Here is a 24,768-nt window from a genome sequence, read left to right on the forward strand (position 1 = left end):
ACATGTGGAAGAAGGTGCTCTGGTCAGATGAAACCAAAATTGAACTTTTTGGCAACAATGCAAAACGTTATGTTTGGCGTAAAAGCAACACGCTCATCACCCTGAACACACCATCCCCACTGTCAAACATGGTGGTGGCAGCATCATGGTTTGGGCCTGCTTTTCTTCAGCAGGGACAGGGAAGATGGTTAAAATTGATGGGAAGATGGATGGAGCCAAATACAGGACCATTCTGGAAGAAAACCTGATGGAGTCTGCAAAAGACCTGAGACTGGGACGGAGATTTGTCTTCCAACAAGACAATGATCCAAAACATAAAGCAAAATCTACAATGGAATGGTTCAAAAATAAACATATCCAGGTGTTAGAATGGCCAAGTCAAAGTCCAGACCTGAATCCAATCGAGAATCTGTGGAAAGAACTGAAAACTGCTGTTCACAAATGCTCTCCATCCAACCTCACTGAGCTCGAGCTGTTTTGCAAGGAGGAATGGGAAAAAATGTCAGTCTCTCGATGTGCAAAACTGATAGAGACATACCCCAAGCCACTTACAGCTGTAATCGCAGCAAAAGGTGGCGCTACAAAGTATTAACTTAAGGGGGCTGAATAATTTTGCACGCCCAATTTTTCAGTTTTTGATTTGTTAAAAAAGTTTGAAATATCCAATAAATGTCGTTCCACTTCTTGATTGTGTTCCACTTGTTGTTGATTCTTCACAAAAAAATACAGTTTTATATATTTATGTTTGAAGCCTGAAATGTGGCAAAAGGTCGCAAAGTTCAAGGGGGCCGAATACTTTCGCAAGGCACTGTATGTAAACATTGTTAAAGTAACTGGTGTTCCATTAATTAAAGTGGCCAGTGATTTAAAAAAAAAAACACACTTCAGTGGAACCCACAGGGCAAGACAGGAAGGAAGACATGGAGAAGGACTAATGAAGAGGAGATGAAGAAGAACGGAATCATCTCGAATTAAGTGAAGCAAACGGCCCAGAACAGGGTTCAGCAGTGATGCACTGTTGACACCTTATGCTTAATTTAGGAGCTCAAAGGAATGTCAACTCATATAGGGAGGGATTTCAGCACCCCCTGCTGGACCAGAGGTAATGTTGCCAACACTGACCTTACATTTCTTAGGAGTTTTAAGGAATAACTCTACTCATCATTCAAGCCACGTAGAGAGGGATTTAACACCACCTACTGGATGAGAAGTGCTATTCACAATGGCCACAGACTCATCTACGCTCAACTGGTGCAATTTTCACAAGTATACGGTAAAAAAAAAAAAGCTACAACAACAGATCATCAAATAGGCAGTGGTTTCAAAACTCTAAACACATTATCAAGTAGAGTACACCAAATCATAGTTACTTTTTCATCAACAAATACATGCATCACATTGCAATACATGTTCTTATAAAGTCATTGCTTTCCAATGCTCACATTACTTTTGTTATGATATTATTTTTCATTTGTTAATTACTTAATCCGACTGCTCTAAATTCATAATCACTTAACCGTTTGGTGTTAACCTACAGATTTTTTTACTGCTTTGTCTAATGCAGGATTGTAACACTACATCATGAAATTGTCTGTTGGTGAAGTATAACATGAGGGTAACTTAAATTGTACTACTTTATAAAAAACCTTTCTCTCTAACCTAGTGCATTATTTATCTGTAGGCTCCCCTACTGGTATATGTAAATTAAAACACTTTCTAGATGCCATTACATTATATAGCCTGTATATAACTTTTTCTCAGTGACTAAATATTCCATGAAAGCACCTCAAATAGTTTTGTTGCAGTGAATTAAAAAGTTGAAATGAGACAGATGACCTTATTTGCTGAGCAAGAGTGTGCGCATCCAGGGAAAGTGTTGGAAAAAAACATTGCCGACATAAAGTGGTTTCTGTGAGAATTACAGGAGGGGGGTTATATAGATTTTGGGGTCTATTGGATGAGGGGTGTACTGAACTGTGCCTATAGCATGTCAAAATTCCCTCAAACGGGAAATAGCCCATGCCAACTGGGCTGAGGCGCTGTCCATTTCAGCACCACGGAGCTCCGCTAATTCCTGTCTCATGAGTGGAGATGCAGCAGAAGCCAGCTCTCCATTTAATGGTGCTGAATACAGCAATGCATGCGCAGAGTCTTCCTTTCTACTTCCCGATTTTGCCAATTGTTTGGTTCCACTTTTTTGGTCTGCCATGCGTCTTTGACTATTGTAGATAATCCCTTTGGATTGATGCCTTTTATTTCAACATGTTATGTCGTTTTGACCGCTGTTTTGTCCCGCGTAGTTTGCATTCGCCAGGTGGTTTATGCCCCAATAACTTTAGTTCTTTGATGTTGGCATTTAACCTGCAGGCTGTATTTAGGGCCTTTAATGTCTTTTCATTTTGTGAAGCTGTCGAGATGTCAAGAAGTTTCGATTTATGAGAAATTCTTCTTTCATGTAGTTGATTTATCAACACTGTAAAAAAAATTTTTTTGCTGCCTAGTAGATTTTGCCAACAAAAAAATAAAATAATAATAATATACTCATGAAACTGTTTTCTATATCTGTGCACTAATATTTTACGTTAATTGTTAAGGGAATTTTTATCTATAAATGACTAATTATGTATACATTTCAATCAGGATGTACTAATCAGAATACAATTATGGTACTGTATATGTACTAATCAAAAATACTAAATGTTACTGGATATGTATGAATTTTCTTATCTGATCCCAGTACTGAAGTGAATGTGGTAAAGAGTTTAGTAACAATGACAGTCTGTTCCTTTGTACAAATGAATGAACTATCTCCAGATGGCAAGGACGGACTATCTCCAGACTGTCTAGAATGCTCATTTACACTGACTGACCTTGGCTCTAGGCGAGGAGGGAAGGCTTGAGAACTAATAGGGCCTTTCTACCAGTGTCAAGAAGAGATGGAACATTTAGAAAACGCTGACATCATTTTCAGTTTATAACCTGTGGTAAAAAGTGTATGTACCCAGTACTCTCTTGAATTAAACGCTGTTACCTGACTTTTAAGGCTCTGTCCATTCTTATAAAATATAGGGTCTTACAAACCCTTCGAATGCATTGACAGAGTGTTTAATTTTGATTGGGAATAAAAACAGAGGAATATAGAATTCCTTTAACGTTAATAAAAACATGAAGACTAAATCCTACTTCAGAAGGCTTCTTAAAATCTAAGCATATTGTATAAATCACTCCAAAGAGAGAAGAGTGTACTCAATGGGAGTCATTAGGATCTAATATTCTCCATTGTGAAGTTGTCATATGCTGAGGCAGTAAAGAAAGTAGAGGAAGATGGGGCAAGGGGAGGGATCCTGAGAGGAGTAGTGTGATACATTGGAAGTCAAGGATCCAGTTACAGAGGGAGGTGTTTACTCCCAGGGACCTTAGCTTAGTGATGAGCTTTGAGGGAACTATGGTGTTGAATGCTGAGCTGTAGTCAATGAATAGCTTTCTCTCATAGGTGTTCCTTTTGTCCAGGTGGGAAAGGGCAGTGTGGAGTGCAATAGAGATTGCATCATCTGTGGATCTGTTGGTGCGGTATGCAAATTGGAGTGGGTCTAGGGTTTCTGGGATAATGGCGTTGATGTGAGCCATAACCAGACTTTCAAAGCATTTCATGGCTGCAGACATGAGTGCTACGGGTCGGTAGTAATTTAGGCAGGTTACCTTAGTGTTCTTGGGCACAAGGACTATGGTGGTCTGCTTGAAACATGTTGGTATTACAGACTCAGACAGGGAGAGGTTGAAAATGTCAGTGAATACACTTGCCAGTTGGTCAGTTCATGCTCGGAGTACACGTCCTGGTAATCTGTCTGGCCCAGTGGCCTTGTGATTGTTGACCTGTTTAAAGTTCTTACTCACATCGGCTGCAGAGAGAGTGATCACACAGCCGTCCAGAACAGCTGATGCACTCTTACATGTTTCAGTGTTACTTGCCTCGAAGCGAGCACAGAAGTTATTTAGCTCGTTTGGTAGGCTCGTGTCACTGGGAAGCGCTCGGCTGTGCTTCCCTTTGTAGTCTGTAATAGTTTGCAAGCCCTGCCACATCCAACGAGTGTCGGAGCTGGTGTAGTACGATTCGATCTTAGTCCAGTATTGATGCTTTGCCTGTTTGATGGATTGTCAGAGGGCACAGCGGGATTTCTTATACGTTTCCAGGTTAGATTCCCAATCCTTGAAAGCGGCAGCTCTACCCTTTAGCTCAGTGCAAATGTTGCCTGTAATCCATGGCTTCTGGTTGGGGTACGTACGTACAGTCACCGTGGGTCACAAGTTCTCTGTGCACTTATTGATAAAGGTAGTGACTGATGTGGTATACCAATGCCATCGGAAGAATCCCTGAATATATATTCCAGCCTGTGTTCGCAAAACAGTACTGTAGGTTAGCATTTGGATCATCTGACCACCTTTTGAATTAGACACATTTTTCAGCACATTTTTGTAAACATGGCCAAAACATTTTTTTTTTAAGGACTATCGGCCATGTTCAGGAAAAAGGGCTGAAAAATATGTTTCAAATTCGTGACGCGTTTCTCGGTAACGAACTTGAAACATATTTTTCACCACTTTTTCGAAGAACTAGCGGCGTGACAGAGAGCCTAAAAATATATTTTCGACCATGCCAATGAAAAAATGCTGAAAAATATGTTTCAAATTTGTGACCCAGAAACGGTGTCTCCTGTCAAGCCGAACTAGCGGAATTCCGGATGGGAGCTAAAAAGAGATTTTAAACCACTTTCATGAAAAAATGCTGAAAATTGTGTTTCAAATTTGTGACCCAGAAACGGTGTCTCCGGTCATGCCGAACTAGCGACTTGCCAAACGGAGCCTAAAAAAAGATTTGCGACCACGTTTATAAAAAAGTGCTGAAAAAATGTCTCAAATTTGTGAAACCAGAACATTGTCTCACGTCATGCCGGACTAGCGGCATGCCGGATGGTACCAAAAAAATCTGGTTATTGTTTGATAGGAACACTGTGGACAATTTTCAGCAAGTTTCAACCATGAAAAGGAGAAATAAACACTTTTCCATTAACAAGGTCTAAATCAAGTTTGATTCACTCTGGATGTATTTTTTTGTTGTTGTACTGTTTAAACTGGATGATATTAACACTGTGGACAATTTTCAGCAAGTTTCAACCATGAAAAGGAGAAATAAACACTTTTCCATTAACAAGGTCTAAATCAAGTTTGACTCACTCTGTAAGTTAAAAAAAATGTTCAGTACTGTTTGAAATAGATGATAGGAACACTGGACAATATTCAGCAAGCTGCAACCATGAAATACAGAAATAAACACTTTTCCATCAACAAGGTCAAAATCAAGTTTTATTCACTCTCTAAGTAAACATTTGTGCAGTGCTGTTTAAAACTAGATGATAGGGACACCGTGGACAATTTATAGCAAGTTTCAACCATGAAATACAGAAATAACCACTTTTCCATAAACAAGGTCTAAATCATGTTTGATGCACTGTTCAGTATGTATTTGTTTTGCTGTACTGTTTAAACTAGATGATAGAAACACTGTGGACAATTTTCAGCAAGGTGCAATCAAGAAATACAGATATAACCACTTTTCCATAAACAAGGTCTAAATCATGTTTGATGCACTCTGTAAGTAATTTTTTGCAGTACTGTTTAAACTAGATCATAGGAACACAGTGGACAATTTTCAGCGAGCTGCAACCATGAAATGCAGAAATAAACACTTTTCCATAAACAAGGTCTAAATCATGTTTGATGCACTCTGTAGGTTAAAAACAATTCAGTACTGTTTAAACTAGATGATATGAACACTGTGGACAATTTTCAGCAAGATTCAACCATGAAAATGAGAAATAAACACTTTTCCATAAACAAGGTCTAAATCATGTTTGATGCACTCTGTAGGTTAAAAACAATTCAGTACTGTTTAAACTAGATGATAGGAACACTATGGACAATTTTCAGCAAGCTGCAACCATGAAATACAGAAATAAACACTTTTCCATAAACAGCGTCAAAATCAAGTTTGATTCACTCCCTAAGTAAACATTTGTGCAGTGCTGTTTAAAACTAGATGATAGGGACACCATGGACAATTTATAGCAAGTTTCAACCATGAAATACAGAAATAACCACTTTTCCAAAAAACAGGTCTAAATCATGTTTGATGCACTCTGGATGTCATTTTTCTTTTGCAGTACTGTTTAAACTAGACGTTAAGAACACTGTGCACAATTTTCAGCAAGTTGCAAAATTGAAATACAGAAATAACCACTTTTCAATAATCAAGGTCTAAATCATGTTTGATGCACTCTGGGTGTATTTTTTTTGCTCTGCTGTTTATTCAGGGTGATATGAACACTGTGGACAAATTTCAGCAAATTTCAACATTGAAATACAGAAATTAACACTTTTCCAAAAACAAGGTCTAAATCATGTTTGAGGCACTCTGGATGTATTTTTTTTTTTTGCAGTACTGTCACGTTCTGACCTTTATTTCCTTTGTTTTGTATTTATTTAGTATGGTCAGGGTGTGAGTTGGGTGGGCAGTCTATGTTTGATTTTCTATGATTTGGGGATTTCTATGTTTCGGCCTAGTATGGTTCTCAATCAGAGGCAGGTGTCATTAGTTGTATCTGATTGAGAATCATACTTAGGTAGCCTGGGTTGCACTGTTTGTTTGTGGGTGATTGTCTATGTTAGTGGCTTGTGTCAGCACAGGTCTCATTTGTAGCTTCACGGTCGTCATTGGTTTATTGTTTTTGTATAGTGTTGCAGTGTTCAGTGTTCTCTTATTAAAATTCACAATGAACACATACCACGCCGCATTTTGGTCCTCTGATCCTTCTCGCCTCTCCTCTTCAGATGAAGAGGAGGAAGACCGTGACAAGTACAGGTTATTCAGGATGATATGAACACTGTGGGCAAATTTCAGCATTGAAATACAGAATTAAACACTTTTCCAAAAACCAGGTTTGAATCATGTTTGATGCACTCTGGATGTATTTTTTTTTGCTGTACTGTTTATTCAGGATGATATGAACACTGTGGACACTTTTCAGCAAGTTGCAACATTGAAATACAGAAATAAACACTTTTCTGAAAAGAAGGTTTTAATCATGTTTGATGCACTCTCGATGTAATTTTTTTGCTGTACTGTTTAATCAGGATGAAATGAACACTGTGGACACTTTTCAGCAAGTTGCAACATTGAAATACAGAGAGAAAAACATTTTCCAAAAACAAGGTCTGAATCATGTTTGATGCACTCTGGATGTATTTTTTTTGCTGTACTGTTTATTCAGGATGATATGAACACTGTGGACACTTTTCAGCAAGTTGCAACATTGAAATACAGAAATAAACACTTTTCTGAAAAGAAGGTTTTAATCATGTTTGATGCACTCTCGATGTAATTTTTTTGCTGTACTGTTTAATCAGGATGAAATGAACACTGTGGACACTTTTCAGCAAGTTGCAACATTGAAATACAGAGAGAAAAACATTTTCCAAAAACAAGGTCTTAATCATGTTTGATGCACTCTGGATTTTTTTTTTTTTTTTGCTGTACAGGTTATTTAGGATGATATGAACACTGTGGACAATTTTTAGCAAATTTCAACACTGAAATACAGAAATAAACACTTTTCAATAAACAAGGTCTAAATCATTTTTGATGACCTCTAGATGTAATTTATTTTGCTGTACTGTTAATTCAGGATGATATGAACACTGTCTGTGGACAATTTTCAGCAAATTTCTACATTGAAATACAGAATTAAACACTTTTCAATAAACAAGGTCTAAATCGTTTTTGATGCACTCTGGATGTAATTTATTTTGCCGTACTGTTTATTCAGGATGATATGAACACTGTGAACAATTTTCAGCAAATTTCAACATTGAAATACAGAAATAAACACGTTTTCAAAAACAAGGTTTAAATCATGTTTGATGCACTCTGGATGTATTGTTTTTTTTTTGCTGTACAGGTTATTCAGGATGATATGAACACTGTGGACAATTTTTAGCAAGTTGCAACATTGAAATACAGAAATAAACACTTTTCCAAAAACAAGGTCTAAATCATGTTTGATGCACTCTGGATATATATTTTTTTGCTGTACATGTTATTCAGGATGATATTAACACTGTGGACAATTTTCAGCAAATTTTAACATTGAAATACAGAATTAAACACTTTTCCAAAAAACAAGGTCTAAATCATGTCTGATGCACTCTGGATGTATTTTTTTGCTGAACTGTTAATTCAGGATGATATGAACACTGTGAACAATTTTCAGCAAATTTCAACATTGAAATACAGAAATAAACACGTTTTCAAAAACAAGGTCTAAATCATGTTTGATGCACTCTGGATGTATTTTTTTTTGCTGTACTGTTTATTCAGGATGAAATGAACACTTTGGACCCTTTTCAGCAAGTTGCAACATTGAAATACAGAGATAAAAACATTTTACAAAAACAAGGTCTAAATCATGTTTGATGCACTCTGGATGTATTGTTTTTTTTGCTGTACAGGTTATTCAGGATGATTTGAACACTGTGGACAATTTTCAGCAAATTTTAAAATTGAAATACAGAAATAAACACATTTTCCTAAGACAAGGTCTAAATCATGTTTGATGCACTCTGGATGTACTTTTTTGTTTTACTGTTTATTCAGGATGATATGAACACTGTGGACAATTTTCAGCAGATTTTAACATTGAAATACAGAAATAAACACATTTTCCTAAAACAAGGTCTAAATCATGTTTGATTCACTCTGGATGAATTATTTTGCTTTACTGTTAATTCAGGATGATATGAACACTGTCTGTGGACAATTTTAAGCAAATTCCTACATTGAAATACAGAAATAAACACTTTTCCAAAAACAAGGTCTAAATCATGCTTGATGCACTCTGGATGTAATTTATTTTGCCGTACTGTTTATTCAGGATGATATGAACACTGTGAACAATTTTCAGCAAATTTCAACATTGAAATACAGAAATAAACACGTTTTCAAAAACAAGGTCTAAATCATGTTTGATGCACTCTGGATGTATTTTTTTTTTGCTGTACTGTTTATTCAGGATGAAATGAACACTTTGGACACTTTTCAGCAAGTTGCAACATTGAAATACAGAGATAAAAACATTTTACAAAAACAAGGTCTAAATCATGTTTGATGCACTCTGGATGTATTTTTTTTTGCTGTACTGTTTATTCAGGATGATATGAACACTGTGGACAACTTTTAGCAAATTTCAACATTGAAATACAGAAATAAACACTTTTCCGAAAACAAGGTCTAAATCATGTTTGATGCACTATGGATATATATTTTTTGCTGTACATGTTATTCAGGATGATATTAACACTGTGGACAATTTTCAGCAAATTTTAACATTGAAATACAGAATTAAACACTTTTCCAAAAAACAAGGTCTAAATCATGTCTGATGCACTCTGAATGTATTTTTTTGCTGAACTGTTAATTCAGGGTGATATGAATACTGTGGACAATTTTCAGCAAATTTTAAAATTTAAATACAGAAATAAACACATTTTCCTAAGACAAGGTCTAAATCATGTTTGATTCACTCTGGATGTATTTTTTTGCTTTACTGTTAATACAGGATGATATGAACACTGTCTGTGGACAATTTTAAGCAAATTCCTACATTGAAATACAGAAATAAACACATTTTCCTAAGACAAGGTCTAAATCATGTTTGATTCACGCTGGATGTATTTTTTTGCTTTACTGTTAATTCAGGATGATATGAACACTGTCTTGTGGACAATTTTAAGCAAATTCCTACATTGAAATACAGAAATAAACACTTTTCCAAAAACAAGGTCTAAATCATGTTTGATGAACTCTGGATTTTTTTTTGCCGTACTGTTTATTCAGGATGAAATAAACACTGTGGAGAATTTTTTATCAAATTTCAACAATGAAATACAGAAATAAACACGTTTCCAAAAACAAGGTCTAAATCATGTTTGATGCACTCTGGATGTATTTTTTTTTGCTGTACTGTTTATTCAGGATGATATGAACACTGTGGACAACTTTTAGCAAATTTCAACATTGAAATACAGAAATAAACACTTTTCCGAAAACAAGGTCTAAATCATGTTTGATGCACTCTGGATGTATTTTTTTGCTGTACTGTTTATTCAGGATGAAATAAACACTGTGGAGAATTTTTTATCAAATTTCAACAATGAAATACAGAAATAAACACTTTTCCAAAAACAAGGTCTAAATCATGTTTGATGCACTCTGGATGTAACTTCTTTTGCCGTACTGTTTATTCAGGATGATATGAACACTGTGAACAATTTCCAGCAAATTTCAACATTGAAATACAGAAATAAACACGTTTTCAAAAACAAGGTTTAAATCATGTTTGATGCACTCTGGATGTATATTTTTTTTTGCTGTACTGTTTATTCAGGATGAAATGAACACTGTGGACACTTTTCAGCAAGTTGCAACATTGAAATACAGAGATAAAAACATTTTACAAAAACAAGGTCTAAATCATGTTTGATGCACTCTGGATGTATTGTTTTTTTTTGCTGTACAGGTTATTCAGGATGATATGAACACTGTGGACAATCTTTAGCAAATTTCAACATTGAAATACAGAAATAAACACTTTTCCGAAAACAAGGTCTAAATCATGTTTGATGCACTCTGGATGTACTTTTTTTTTGCTGTACTGTTAATTCAGGATGATCTGAATACTGTCTGTGGACAATTTTAAGCAAATTTCTACATTGAAATACAGAAATAAACACTTCTCCAAAAACAAGGTCTAAATCATGTTTGATGCACTCTGGATATCTATTTTTTGCTGTACATGTTATTCAGGATGATATTAACACTGTGGACAATTTTCAGCAAATTTTAACATTGAAATACAGAATTAAACACTTTTCCAAAAAACAAGGTCTAAATCATGTCTGATGCACTCTGGATGTATTTTTTTGCTGAACTGTTAATTCAGGATGATATGAACACTGTGGGCAATTTTCAGCTAATTTTAAAATTGAAATACAGAAATAAACACATTTTCCGAAAACAAGGTCTAAATCATGTTTGATGCACTCTGGATGTACTTTTTTTTTGCTGTACTGTTAATTCAGGATGATCTGAATACTGTCTGTGGACAATTTTAAGCAAATTTCTACATTGAAATACAGAATTAAACACTTCTCCAAAAACAAGGTCTAAATCATGTTTGATGCACTCTGGATATCTATTTTTTGCTGTACATGTTATTCAGGATGATATTAACACTGTGGACAATTTTCAGCAAATTTTAACATTGAAATACAGAATTAAACACTTTTCCAAAAAACAAGGTCTAAATCATGTCTGATGTTACTCTGGATGTATTTTTTTGCTGAACTGTTAATTCAGGATGATATGAACACTGTGGACAATTTTCAGCAAATTTTAAAATTGAAATACAGAAATAAACACATTTTCCTAAGACAAGGTCTAAATCATGTTTGATTCACTCTGGAAGTATTTTTTTGCTTTACTGTTAATTCAGGATGATATGAACACTGTCTTTTGGACAGTTTTAAGCAAATTCCTACATTGAAATACAGAAATAAACACTTTTCCAAAAACAAGGTCTAAATCATGTTTGATGCACTCTGGATGTAATTTATTTTGCCGTACTGTTTATTCAGGATGATATGAACACTGTGAACAATTTTCAGCAAATTTCAACATTGAAATACAGAAATAAACACGTTTTCAAAAACAAGGTCTTAATCATGTTTGATGCACTCTGGATGTACTTTTTTGCTTTACTGTTTATTCAGGATGATATGAACACTGTGGACAATTTTCAGCAGATTTTAACATTGAAATACAGAAATAAACACATTTTCCTAAAACAAGGTCTAAATCATGTTTGATTCACTCTGGATGTATTTTTTTGCTTTACTGTTAATTCAGGATGATATGAACACTGTCTTGTGGACAATTTTAAGCAAATTCCTACATTGAAATAAAGAAATAAACACTTTTCCAAAAACAAGGTCTAAATCATGTTTGATGCACTCTGGATATTTTTTTTGCTGTACTGTTTATTCAGGATGAAATAAACACTGTGGATACTTTTTTATCAAATTTCAACAATGAAATACAGAAATAAACACTTTTCCAAAAACAAGGTCTAAATCATGTTTGATGCACTCTGGATGTAATTTCTTTTGCCGTACTGTTTATTCAGGATGATATGAACACTGTGAACAATTTTCAGCAAATTTCAACATTGAAATACAGAAATAAACACGTTTTCAAAAACAAGGTCTTAATCATGTTTGATGCACTCTGGATGTATTTTTTTTTGCTGTACTGTTTATTCAGGATGAAATGAACACTGTGGACACTTTTCAGCAAGTTGCAACATTGAAATACAGAGATAAAAACATTTTACAAAAACAAGGTCTAAATCATGTTTGATGCACTCGGGATGTATTGTTTTTTTTTGCTGTACAGGTTATTCAGGATGATTTGAACACTGTGGACAATTTTTAGCAAATTTCAACATTGAAATACAGAAATAAACACTTTTCCGAAAACAAGGTCTAAATCATGTTTGATTCACTCTGGATGTATTTTTTTGCTTTACTGCTAATTCAGGATGATATGAACACTGTCTGTGGACAATTTTAAGCAAATTCCTACATTGAAATACAGAAATAAACACTTTTCCAAAAACAAGGTCTAAATCATGTTTGATTCACTCTGGATGTATTTTTTTGCTTTACTGTTAATTCAGGATGATATGAACACTGTCTGTGGACAATTTTAAGCAAATTCCTACATTGAAATACAGAAATAAACACTTTTCCAAAAACAAGGTCTAAATCATGTTTGATGCACTCTGGATATTTTTTTGGCTGTACTGTTTATTCAGGATGAAATAAACACTGTGGATAATTTTTTATCAAATTTCAACAATGAAATACAGAAATAAACACTTTTCCAAAAACAAGGTCTAAATCGTGTTTGATGCACTCTGGATGTAATTTCTTTTGCCGTACTGTTTATTCAGGATGAAATGAACACTGTGGACACTTTTCAGCAAGTTGCAACATTGAAATACAGAGATAAAAACATTTTACAAAAACAAGGTCTAAATCATGTTTGATGCACTCTTGATGTATTGTTTTTTTTTGCTGTACAGGTTATTCAGGATGATTTGAACACTGTGGCCAATTTTCAGCAAATTTTTAAATTGAAATACAGAAATAAACACATTTTCCTAAGACAAGGTCTAAATCATGTTTGATGCACTCTGGATGTACTTTTTTGCTGTACTGTTTACTCAGGATGATATGAACACTGTCTGTGGACAATTTTCAGCAAATTCCTACATTGAAATACAGAAATAAACACTTTTCAAAAACAAGGTCTAAATCATGTGTGATGCACTCCGGATTTTTTTATTTTGCTGTACAGGTTATTCAGGATGATATGAACACTGTGGACAATTTTCAGCAAATTTTAACATTGAAATACATAATTAAACACTTTTCAATAAACAAGCTATAAATAATGTTTGATGACCTGTGGATGTAATTTTCTTGCTGTACTGTTAATTCAGGATGATATGAACACTGTCTGTGGACAATTTTCAGCAAGTTGCAACATTGAAATACAGAGATAAAAACATTTTCCAAAAACAAGGTCTAAATCATGTTTGATGCACTCTGGATGTATTGTTTTTTTGCTGTACTGGTTATTCAGGATGATATGAACACTGTGGACACTTTTCAGCAAGTTGCAACATTGAAATACAGAGATAAAAACATTTTCCAAAAACAAGGTCTAAATCATGTTTGATGCACTCTGGATGTATTGTTTTTTTGCTGTACAGGTTATTCAGGATGATATGAACACTGTGGACAATTTTTAGCAAATTTCAACATTGACATACAGAAATAAACACTTCTCCAAAAACAAGGTCTAAATCATGTTTGATGCACTCTGGATGTATTGTTTTTTTGCTGTACTGGTTATTCAGGATGATATGAACACTGTGGACACTTTTCAGCAAGTTGCAACATTGAAATACAGAGATAAAAACATTTTCCGAAAACAAGGTCTAAATCATGTTTGATGCACTCTGGATGTACTTTTTTTTTTGCTGTACTGTTAATTCAGGATGATATGAACACTGTCTGTGGACAATTTTCAGCAAATTTCTACATTGAAATACAGAAATAAACACTTCTCCAAAAACAAGGTCTAAATTATGTTTGATGCACTCTGGATATATTTTTTGCTGTACTGTTAATTCAGGATGATATGAACACTGTCTGTGGACAATTTTAAGCAAATTTCAACATTGAAATACAGAAATAAACACGTTTTCAAAAACAAGGTTTAAATCATGTTTGATGCACTCTGGATGTATTTTTTTTTGCTGTACTGTTTATTCAGGATAAAATAAACACTGTGGCCAAATTTTTTTATCAAATTTCAACAATGAAATACAGAAAAAAACACTTTTCCAAAAACAAGGTCTAAATCATGTTTGATGCACTCTGGATGTAATTTCTTTTGTCGTACTGTTTATTCAGGATGATATGAACACTGTGGACAATTTTCAGCAAATTTCAACATTGAAATACAGAAATAAACACGCTTTCAAAAACAAGGTTTAAATCATGTTTGATGCACTCTGGATGTATTTTTTTTGCTGTACAGATTATTCAGGATGATATGAACACTGTCTGTGGACAATTTTCCGCAAATTTCAACATTGAAATACAGAAATAAACACTTTTCCAAAAACAAGGTCTAAATCATGTTTGATGCACTCTGGATGTAATTTATTTTGCTGTACTGTTTATTCAGGATAAAATAAACACTGTGGCAATTTTTTTTAATCAAATTTCAACAATGAAATACAGAAATAAACACTTTTCCAAAAACAAGGTCTAAATCATGTTTGATGACCTCTGGATGTATTTTTTTTGCTGTACTGTTTATTCAGGATGATATGAACACTGTGGACACTTTTTAGCAAGTTGCAACATTGAAATACAGAGATAAAAACATTTTCCAAAAACAAGGTCTAAATCATGTTTGATGCACTCTGGATGTATTGTTTTTTTGCTGAACAGGTTATTCAGGATGATTTGAACACTGTGGACAATTTTTAGCAAATTTCAACATTGACATACAGAAATAAACACTTTTCCGAAAACAAGGTCTAAATCATGTCTGATGCACTCTGGATATATATATTTTGCTGTACATGTTATTCAGGATGATATTAACACTGTGGACAATTTTCAGCAAATTTTAACATTGAAATACAGAATTAAACACTTTTCCAAAAACAAGGTCTTAATCATGTTTGATGCACTCTGGATGTATTGTTTTTTTTGCTGTACTGTTTATTCAGGATGAAATTAACACTGTGGACACTTTTCAGCAAGTTGCAACATTGAAATACAGAGATAAAAACATTTTACAAAAACAAGGTCTAAATCATGTTTGATGCACTCTGGATGTATTGTTTTTTTGCTGTACAGGTTATTCAGGATGATATGAACACTGTGGACAATTTTTAGCAAATTTCAACATTGAAATACAGAAATAAACACTTCTCCAAAAACAAGGTCTAAATCATGTTTGATGCACTCTGGATATATATATTTTGCTGTACTGTTTATTCAGGATGAAATGAACACTGTGGACACTTTTCAGCAAGTTGCAACATTGAAATACAGAGATAAAAACATTTTACAAAAACAAGGTCTAAATCATGTTTGATGCACTCTGGATGTACTTTTTTTTGCTGTACTGTTAATTCAGGATGATCTGAACACTGTCTGTGGACAATTTTCAGCAAATTTCTACATTGAAATACAGAAATAAACACTTCTCCTTAAACAAGGTCTAAATCATGTTTGATTCACTCTGGATGTATTTTCTTTTGCTGTACTGTTAATTCAGGATTATATGAACACCGTGGACAATTTTTAGCAAATTTCAACATTAAAATACAGAAATAAACACTTTTCCGAAAACAAGGTCTAAATCATGTTTGATGCACTCTGGATGTATTTTTTTTTGCTGTACAGGTTATTCAGGATGAAATGAACACTGTGGACACTTTTCAGCAAGTTGCAACATTGAAATACAGAGATAAAAACATTTTCCAAAAACAAGGTCTAAATCATGTTTGATGCACTCTGGATGTATTGTTTTTTTGCTGTACAGGTTATTCAGGATGATATGAACACTGTGGACAATTTTTAGCAAATTTCAACATTGACATACAGAAATAAACACTTTTCCGAAAACAAGGTCTAAATCATGTTTGATGCACTCTGGATGTACTTTTTTTTTTTGCTGTACTGTTAATTCAGGATGATCTGAACACTGTCTGTGGACAATTTTTAGCAAATTTCTACATTGAAATACAGAAATAAACACTTCTCCAAAAACAAGGTCTAAATCATGTTTGATGCACTCTGGATATATATATTTTGCTGTACATGTTATTCAGGATGATATTAACACTGTGGACAATTTTCAGCAAATTTTAACATTGAAATACAGAATTAAACACTTTTCCAAAAACAAGGTCTTAATCATGTTTGATGCACTCTGGATGTATTTTTTTTTGCTGTACTGTTTATTCAGGATGAAATGAACACTGTGGACACTTTTCAGCAAGTTGCAACATTGAAATACAGAGATAAAAACATTTTACAAAAACAAGGTCTAAATCATGTTTGATGCACTCTGGATGTATTGTTTTTTTGCTGTGCAGGTTATTCAGGATGATATGAACACTGTGGACAATTTTTAGCAAATTTTAACATTGACATACAGAAATAAACACTTTTCCGAAAACAAGGTCTAAATCATGTTTGATGCACTCTGGATGTACTTTTTTTTGCTGTACTGTTAATTCAGGATGATCTGAACACTGTCTGTGGACAATTTTTAGCAAATTTCTACATTGAAATACAGAAATAAACACTTCTCCAAAAACAAGGTCTAAATCATGTTTGATTCACTCTGGATGTATTTTTTGTTTTAATTGTTAATTCAGGATGATATGAACACTGTCTGTGGACAATTTTCAGCAAATTTCTACATTGAAATACAGAAATAAACACTTCTCCTTAAACAAGGTCTAAATCATGTTTGATTCACTCTGGATGTATTTTCTTTTGCTGTACTGTTAATTCAGGATTATATGAACACTGTGGACAATTTTTAGCAAATTTCAACATTAAAATACAGAAATAAACACTTTTCCGAAAACAAGGTCTAAATCATGTTTGATGCACTCTGGATGTATTTTTTTTTGCTGTACAGGTTATTCAGGATGAAATGAACACTGTGGACACTTTTCAGCAAGTTGCAACATTGAAATACAGAGATAAAAACATTTTCCAAAAACAAGGTCTAAATCATGTTTGATGCACTCTGGATGTATTGTTTTTTTGCTGTACAGGTTATTCAGGATGATATGAACACTGTGGACAATTTTTAGCAAATTTCAACATTGAAATACAGAAATAAACACTTCTCCAAAAACAAGGTCTAAATCATGTTTGATGCACTCTGGATATATATTTTTTGCTGTACATGGTATTCAGGATGATATTAACACTGTGGACAATTTTCAGCAAATTTTAACATTGAAATACAGAATTAAACACTTTTCCAAAAACAAGGTCTAAATCATGTTTGATTCACTCTGGATGTATTTTTTGCTTTACTGTTAATTCAGGATGATATGAACACTGTCTGTGGACAATTTTAAGCAAATTCCTACATTGAAATACAGAAATAAACACTTTTCCAAAAACAAGGTCTAAATCATGTTTGATGCACTCTGTATGTAATTTATTTTGCCGTACTGTTTATTCAGGATGATATGAACACTGTGGACAATTTTCAGCAAATTTCAACATTGAAATACAGAAATAAACATGTTTTCAAAAACAAGGTTTAAATCATGTTTGATGCACTCTGGATGTATTTTTTTTTGCTGAACTGTTTATTCAGGATAAAATAAACACTGTGGCAACATTTTTTATCAAATTTCAACAATGAAATACAGAAATAAACACTTTTCCAAAAACAAGGTCTAAATCATGTTTGATGCACTCTGAATGTAATTTATTTTGCCGTACTGTTTATTCAGGATGATATGAACACTGTGGACAATTTTCAGCAAATTTCAACATTGAAATACAGAATTAAACACTTTTCAATAAACAAGGTCTAAATCATGTTTGATGACCTCTGGATGTATTTTTTTGCTGTACTGTTAATTCAGGATGATATAAACACTGTCTGTAGACAATTTTTAGCAAGTTGCAACATTGAAATACAGAGATATAAACATTTTCCAAAAACAAGGTCTAAATCGTGTTTGATGCACTCTGGATGTATTGTTTTTTTGCTGTACAGGTTATTCAGGATGATATGAACACTGGGGACAATTTTTAGCAAATTTTAACATTGACATACAGAAATAAACACTTTTCCGAAAACAAGGTCTAAATCATGTTTGATGCACTCTGGATGTACTTTTTTTTGCTGTACTGTTAATTCAGGATGATCTGAACACTGTCTGTGGACAATTTTTAGCAAATTTCTACATTGAAATACAGAAATAAACACTTCTCCAAAAACAAGGTCTAAATCATGTTTGATGCACTCTGGATATATATTTTTTGCTGTACATGTTATTCAGGATGATATTAACACTGTGGACAATTTTCAGCAAATTTTAACATTGAAATACAGAATTCAACACTTTTCCAAAAACAAGGTCTAAATCATGTTTGATTCACTCTGGATGTATTTTTTGCTTTACTGTTAATTCAGGATGATATGAACACTGTCTGTGGACAATTTTAAGCAAATTCCTACATTGAAATACAGAAATAAACACTTTTCCAAAAACAAGGTCTAAATCATGTTTGATGCACTCTGGATGTAATTTATTTTGCCGTACTGTTTATTCAGGATGATATGAACACTGTGGACAATTTTCAGCAAATTTCAACATTGAAATACAGAAATAAACATGTTTTCAAAAACAAGGTTTAAATCATGTTTGATGCACTCTGGATGTATTTTTTTTTGCTGTACTGTTTATTCAGGATAAAATAAACACTGTGGCAACATTTTTTTATCAAATTTCAACAATGAAATACAGAAATAAACACTTTTCCAAAAACAAGGTCTAAATCATGTTTGATGCACTCTGAATGTAATTTATTTTGCCGTACTGTTTATTCAGGATGATATGAACACTGTGGACAATTTTCAGCAAATTTCAACATTGAAATACAGAATTAAACACTTTTCAATAAACAAGGTCTAAATCATGTTTGATGACCTCTGGATGTATTTTTTTGCTGTACTGTTAATTCAGGATGATATAAACACTGTCTGTGGACAATTTTTAGCAAGTGGCAACATTGAAATACAGAGATATAAACATTTTCCAAAAACAAGGTCTAAATCATGTTTGATGCACTAAGGACGTATTGTTTTTTTGCTGTACATGTTATTCAGGATGATATGAACACTGTGGACAATTGTTAGCAAATTTCAACATTGACATACAGAAATAAACACTTTTCCGAAAACAAGGTCTAAATCATGTTTGATGCACTCTGGATGTACTTTTTTTTTTTGCTGTACTGTTAATTCAGGATGATCTGAACACTGTCTGTGGACAATTTTTAGCAAATTTCTACATTGAAATACAGAAATAAACACTTCTCCAAAAACAAGGTCTAAATCATGTTTGATGCACTCTGGATATATATATTTTGCTGTACATGTTATTCAGGATGATATTAACACTGTGGACAATTTTCAGCAAATTTTAACATTGAAATACAGAATTAAACACTTTTCCAAAAACAAGGTCTTAATCATGTTTGATGCACTCTGGATGTATTGTTTTTTTGCTGTGCAGGTTATTCAGGATGATATGAACACTGTGGACAATTTTTAGCAAATTTTAACATTGACATACAGAAATAAACACTTTTCCGAAAACAAGGTCTAAATCATGTTTGATGCACTCTGGATGTACTTTTTTTTGCTGTACTGTTAATTCAGGATGATATGAACACTGTCTGTGGACAATTTTTAGCAAATTTCTACATTGAAATACAGAAATAAACACTTCTCCAAAAACAAGGTCTAAATCATGTTTGATTCACTCTGGATGTATTTTTTGTTTTAATTGTTAATTCAGGATGATATGAACACTGTCTGTGGACAATTTTCAGCAAATTTCTACATTGAAATACAGAAATAAACACTTCTCCTTAAACAAGGTCTAAATCATGTTTGATTCACTCTGGATGTATTTTCTTTTGCTGTACTGTTAATTCAGGATTATATGAACACTGTGGACAATTTTTTAGCAAATTTCAACATTAAAATACAGAAATAAACACTTTTCCGAAAACAAGGTCTAAATCATGTTTGATGCACTCTGGATGTATTTTTTTTTGCTGTACAGGTTATTCAGGATGAAATGAACACTGTGGACACTTTTCAGCAAGTTGCAACATTGAAATACAGAGATAAAAACATTTTCCAAAAACAAGGTCTAAATCATGTTTGATGCACTCTGGATGTATTGTTTTTTTGCTGTACAGGTTATTCAGGATGATATGAACACTGTGGACAATTTTTAGCAAATTTCAACATTGACATACAGAAATAAACACTTCTCCAAAAACAAGGTCTAAATCATGTTTGATGCACTCTGGATATATATATTTTGCTGTACATGTTATTCAGGATGATATTAACACTGTGGACAATTTTCAGCAAATTTTAACATTGAAATACAGAATTAAACACTTTTCCAAAAACAAGGTCTTAATCATGTTTGATGCACTCTGGATGTATTGCTTTTTTGCTGTGCAGGTTATTCAGGATGATATGAACACTGTGGACAATTTTTAGCAAATTTTAACATTGACATACAGAAATAAACACTTTTCCGAAAACAAGGTCTAAATCATGTTTGATGCACTCTGGATGTACTTTTTTTTGCTGTACTGTTAATTCAGGATGATCTGAACACTGTCTGTGGACAATTTTTAGCAAATTTCTACATTGAAATACAGAAATAAACACTTCTCCAAAAACAAGGTCTAAATCATGTTTGATTCACTCTGGATGTATTTTTTGTTTTAATTGTTAATTCAGGATGATATGAACACTGTCTGTGGACAATTTTCAGCAAATTTCTACATTGAAATACAGAAATAAACACTTCTCCTTAAACAAGGTCTAAATCATGTTTGATTCACTCTGGATGTATTTTCTTTTGCTGTACTGTTAATTCAGGATTATATGAACACTGTGGACAATTTTTAGCAAATTTCAACATTAAAATACAGAAATAAACACTTTTCCGAAAACAAGGTCTAAATCATGTTTGATTCACTCTGGATGTACTTTTTTTTGCTGTACTGTTAATTCAGGATGATCTGAACACTGTCTGTGGACAATTTTTAGCAAATGTCAACAATGAAATACAGAAATAAACACTTTTCCAAAAACAAGGTGTAAATCATGTGTGATGCACTCTGGATGTATTTTTTTTGCTGTACAGATTATTCAGGATGATATGAACACTGTCTGTGGACAATTTTCCGCAAATTTCAACATTGAAATACAGAAATAAACACTTTTCCAAAAACAAGGTCTAAATCATGTTTGATGCACTCTGGATGTAATTTATTTTGCTGTACTGTTTATTCAGGATAAAATAAACACTGTGGCAATTTTTTTTAATCAAATTTCAACAATGAAATACAGAAATAAACACTTTTCCAAAAACAAGGTCTAAATCATGTTTGATGACCTCTGGATGTATTTTTTTTGCTGTACTGTTTATTCAGGATGATATGAACACTGTGGACACTTTTTAGCAAGTTGCAACATTGAAATACAGAGATAAAAACATTTTCCAAAAACAAGGTCTAAATCATGTTTGATGCACTCTGGATGTATTGTTTTTTTGCTGAACAGGTTATTCAGGATGATTTGAACACTGTGGACAATTTTTAGCAAATTTCAACATTGACATACAGAAATAAACACTTTTCCGAAAACAAGGTCTAAATCATGTCTGATGCACTCTGGATATATATATTTTGCTGTACATGTTATTCAGGATGATATTAACACTGTGGACAATTTTCAGCAAATTTTAACATTGAAATACAGAATTAAACACTTTTCCAAAAACAAGGTCTTAATCATGTTTGATGCACTCTGGATGTATTGTTTTTTTTGCTGTACTGTTTATTCAGGATGAAATGAACACTGTGGACACTTTTCAGCAAGTTGCAACATTGAAATACAGAGATAAAAACATTTTACAAAAACAAGGTCTAAATCATGTTTGATGCACTCTGGATGTATTGTTTTTTTGCTGTACAGGTTATTCAGGATGATATGAACACTGTGGACAATTTTTAGCAAATTTCAACATTGAAATACAGAAATAAACACTTCTCCAAAAACAAGGTCTAAATCATGTTTGATGCACTCTGGATATATATATTTTGCTGTACTGTTTATTCAGGATGAAATGAACACTGTGGACACTTTTCAGCAAGTTGCAACATTGAAATACAGAGATAAAAACATTTTACAAAAACAAGGTCTAAATCATGTTTGATGCACTCTGGATGTACTTTTTTTTGCTGTACTGTTAATTCAGGATGATCTGAACACTGTCTGTGGACAATTTTCAGCAAATTTCTACATTGAAATACAGAAATAAACACTTCTCCTTAAACAAGGTCTAAATCATGTTTGATTCACTCTGGATGTATTTTCTTTTGCTGTACTGTTAATTCAGGATTATATGAACACCGTGGACAATTTTTAGCAAATTTCAACATTAAAATACAGAAATAAACACTTTTCCGAAAACAAGGTCTAAATCATGTTTGATGCACTCTGGATGTATTTTTTTTTGCTGTACAGGTTATTCAGGATGAAATGAACACTGTGGACACTTTTCAGCAAGTTGCAACATTGAAATACAGAGATAAAAACATTTTCCAAAAACAAGGTCTAAATCATGTTTGATGCACTCTGGATGTATTGTTTTTTTGCTGTACAGGTTATTCAGGATGATATGAACACTGTGGACAATTTTTAGCAAATTTCAACATTGACATACAGAAATAAACACTTTTCCGAAAACAAGGTCTAAATCATGTTTGATGCACTCTGGATGTACTTTTTTTTTTTGCTGTACTGTTAATTCAGGATGATCTGAACACTGTCTGTGGACAATTTTTAGCAAATTTCTACATTGAAATACAGAAATAAACACTTCTCCAAAAACAAGGTCTAAATCATGTTTGATGCACTCTGGATATATATATTTTGCTGTACATGTTATTCAGGATGATATTAACACTGTGGACAATTTTCAGCAAATTTTAACATTGAAATACAGAATTAAACACTTTTCCAAAAACAAGGTCTTAATCATGTTTGATGCACTCTGGATGTATTTTTTTTTGCTGTACTGTTTATTCAGGATGAAATGAACACTGTGGACACTTTTCAGCAAGTTGCAACATTGAAATACAGAGATAAAAACATTTTACAAAAACAAGGTCTAAATCATGTTTGATGCACTCTGGATGTATTGTTTTTTTGCTGTGCAGGTTATTCAGGATGATATGAACACTGTGGACAATTTTTAGCAAATTTTAACATTGACATACAGAAATAAACACTTTTCCGAAAACAAGGTCTAAATCATGTTTGATGCACTCTGGATGTACTTTTTTTTGCTGTACTGTTAATTCAGGATGATCTGAACACTGTCTGTGGACAATTTTTAGCAAATTTCTACATTGAAATACAGAAATAAACACTTCTCCAAAAACAAGGTCTAAATCATGTTTGATTCACTCTGGATGTATTTTTTGTTTTAATTGTTAATTCAGGATGATATGAACACTGTCTGTGGACAATTTTCAGCAAATTTCTACATTGAAATACAGAAATAAACACTTCTCCTTAAACAAGGTCTAAATCATGTTTGATTCACTCTGGATGTATTTTCTTTTGCTGTACTGTTAATTCAGGATTATATGAACACTGTGGACAATTTTTAGCAAATTTCAACATTAAAATACAGAAATAAACACTTTTCCGAAAACAAGGTCTAAATCATGTTTGATGCACTCTGGATGTATTTTTTTTGCTGTACAGGTTATTCAGGATGAAATGAACACTGTGGACACTTTTCAGCAAGTTGCAACATTGAAATACAGAGATAAAAACATTTTCCAAAAACAAGGTCTAAATCATGTTTGATGCACTCTGGATGTATTGTTTTTTTGCTGTACAGGTTATTCAGGATGATATGAACACTGTGGACAATTTTTAGCAAATTTCAACATTGAAATACAGAAATAAACACTTCTCCAAAAACAAGGTCTAAATCATGTTTGATGCACTCTGGATATATATTTTTTGCTGTACATGGTATTCAGGATGATATTAACACTGTGGACAATTTTCAGCAAATTTTAACATTGAAATACAGAATTAAACACTTTTCCAAAAACAAGGTCTAAATCATGTTTGATTCACTCTGGATGTATTTTTTGCTTTACTGTTAATTCAGGATGATATGAACA

This window comes from Oncorhynchus clarkii, chromosome 7 (assembly GCF_045791955.1).
Source record: "Oncorhynchus clarkii lewisi isolate Uvic-CL-2024 chromosome 7, UVic_Ocla_1.0, whole genome shotgun sequence".
In the NCBI taxonomy this organism is placed as follows: Eukaryota; Metazoa; Chordata; class Actinopteri; order Salmoniformes; family Salmonidae; genus Oncorhynchus; species Oncorhynchus clarkii.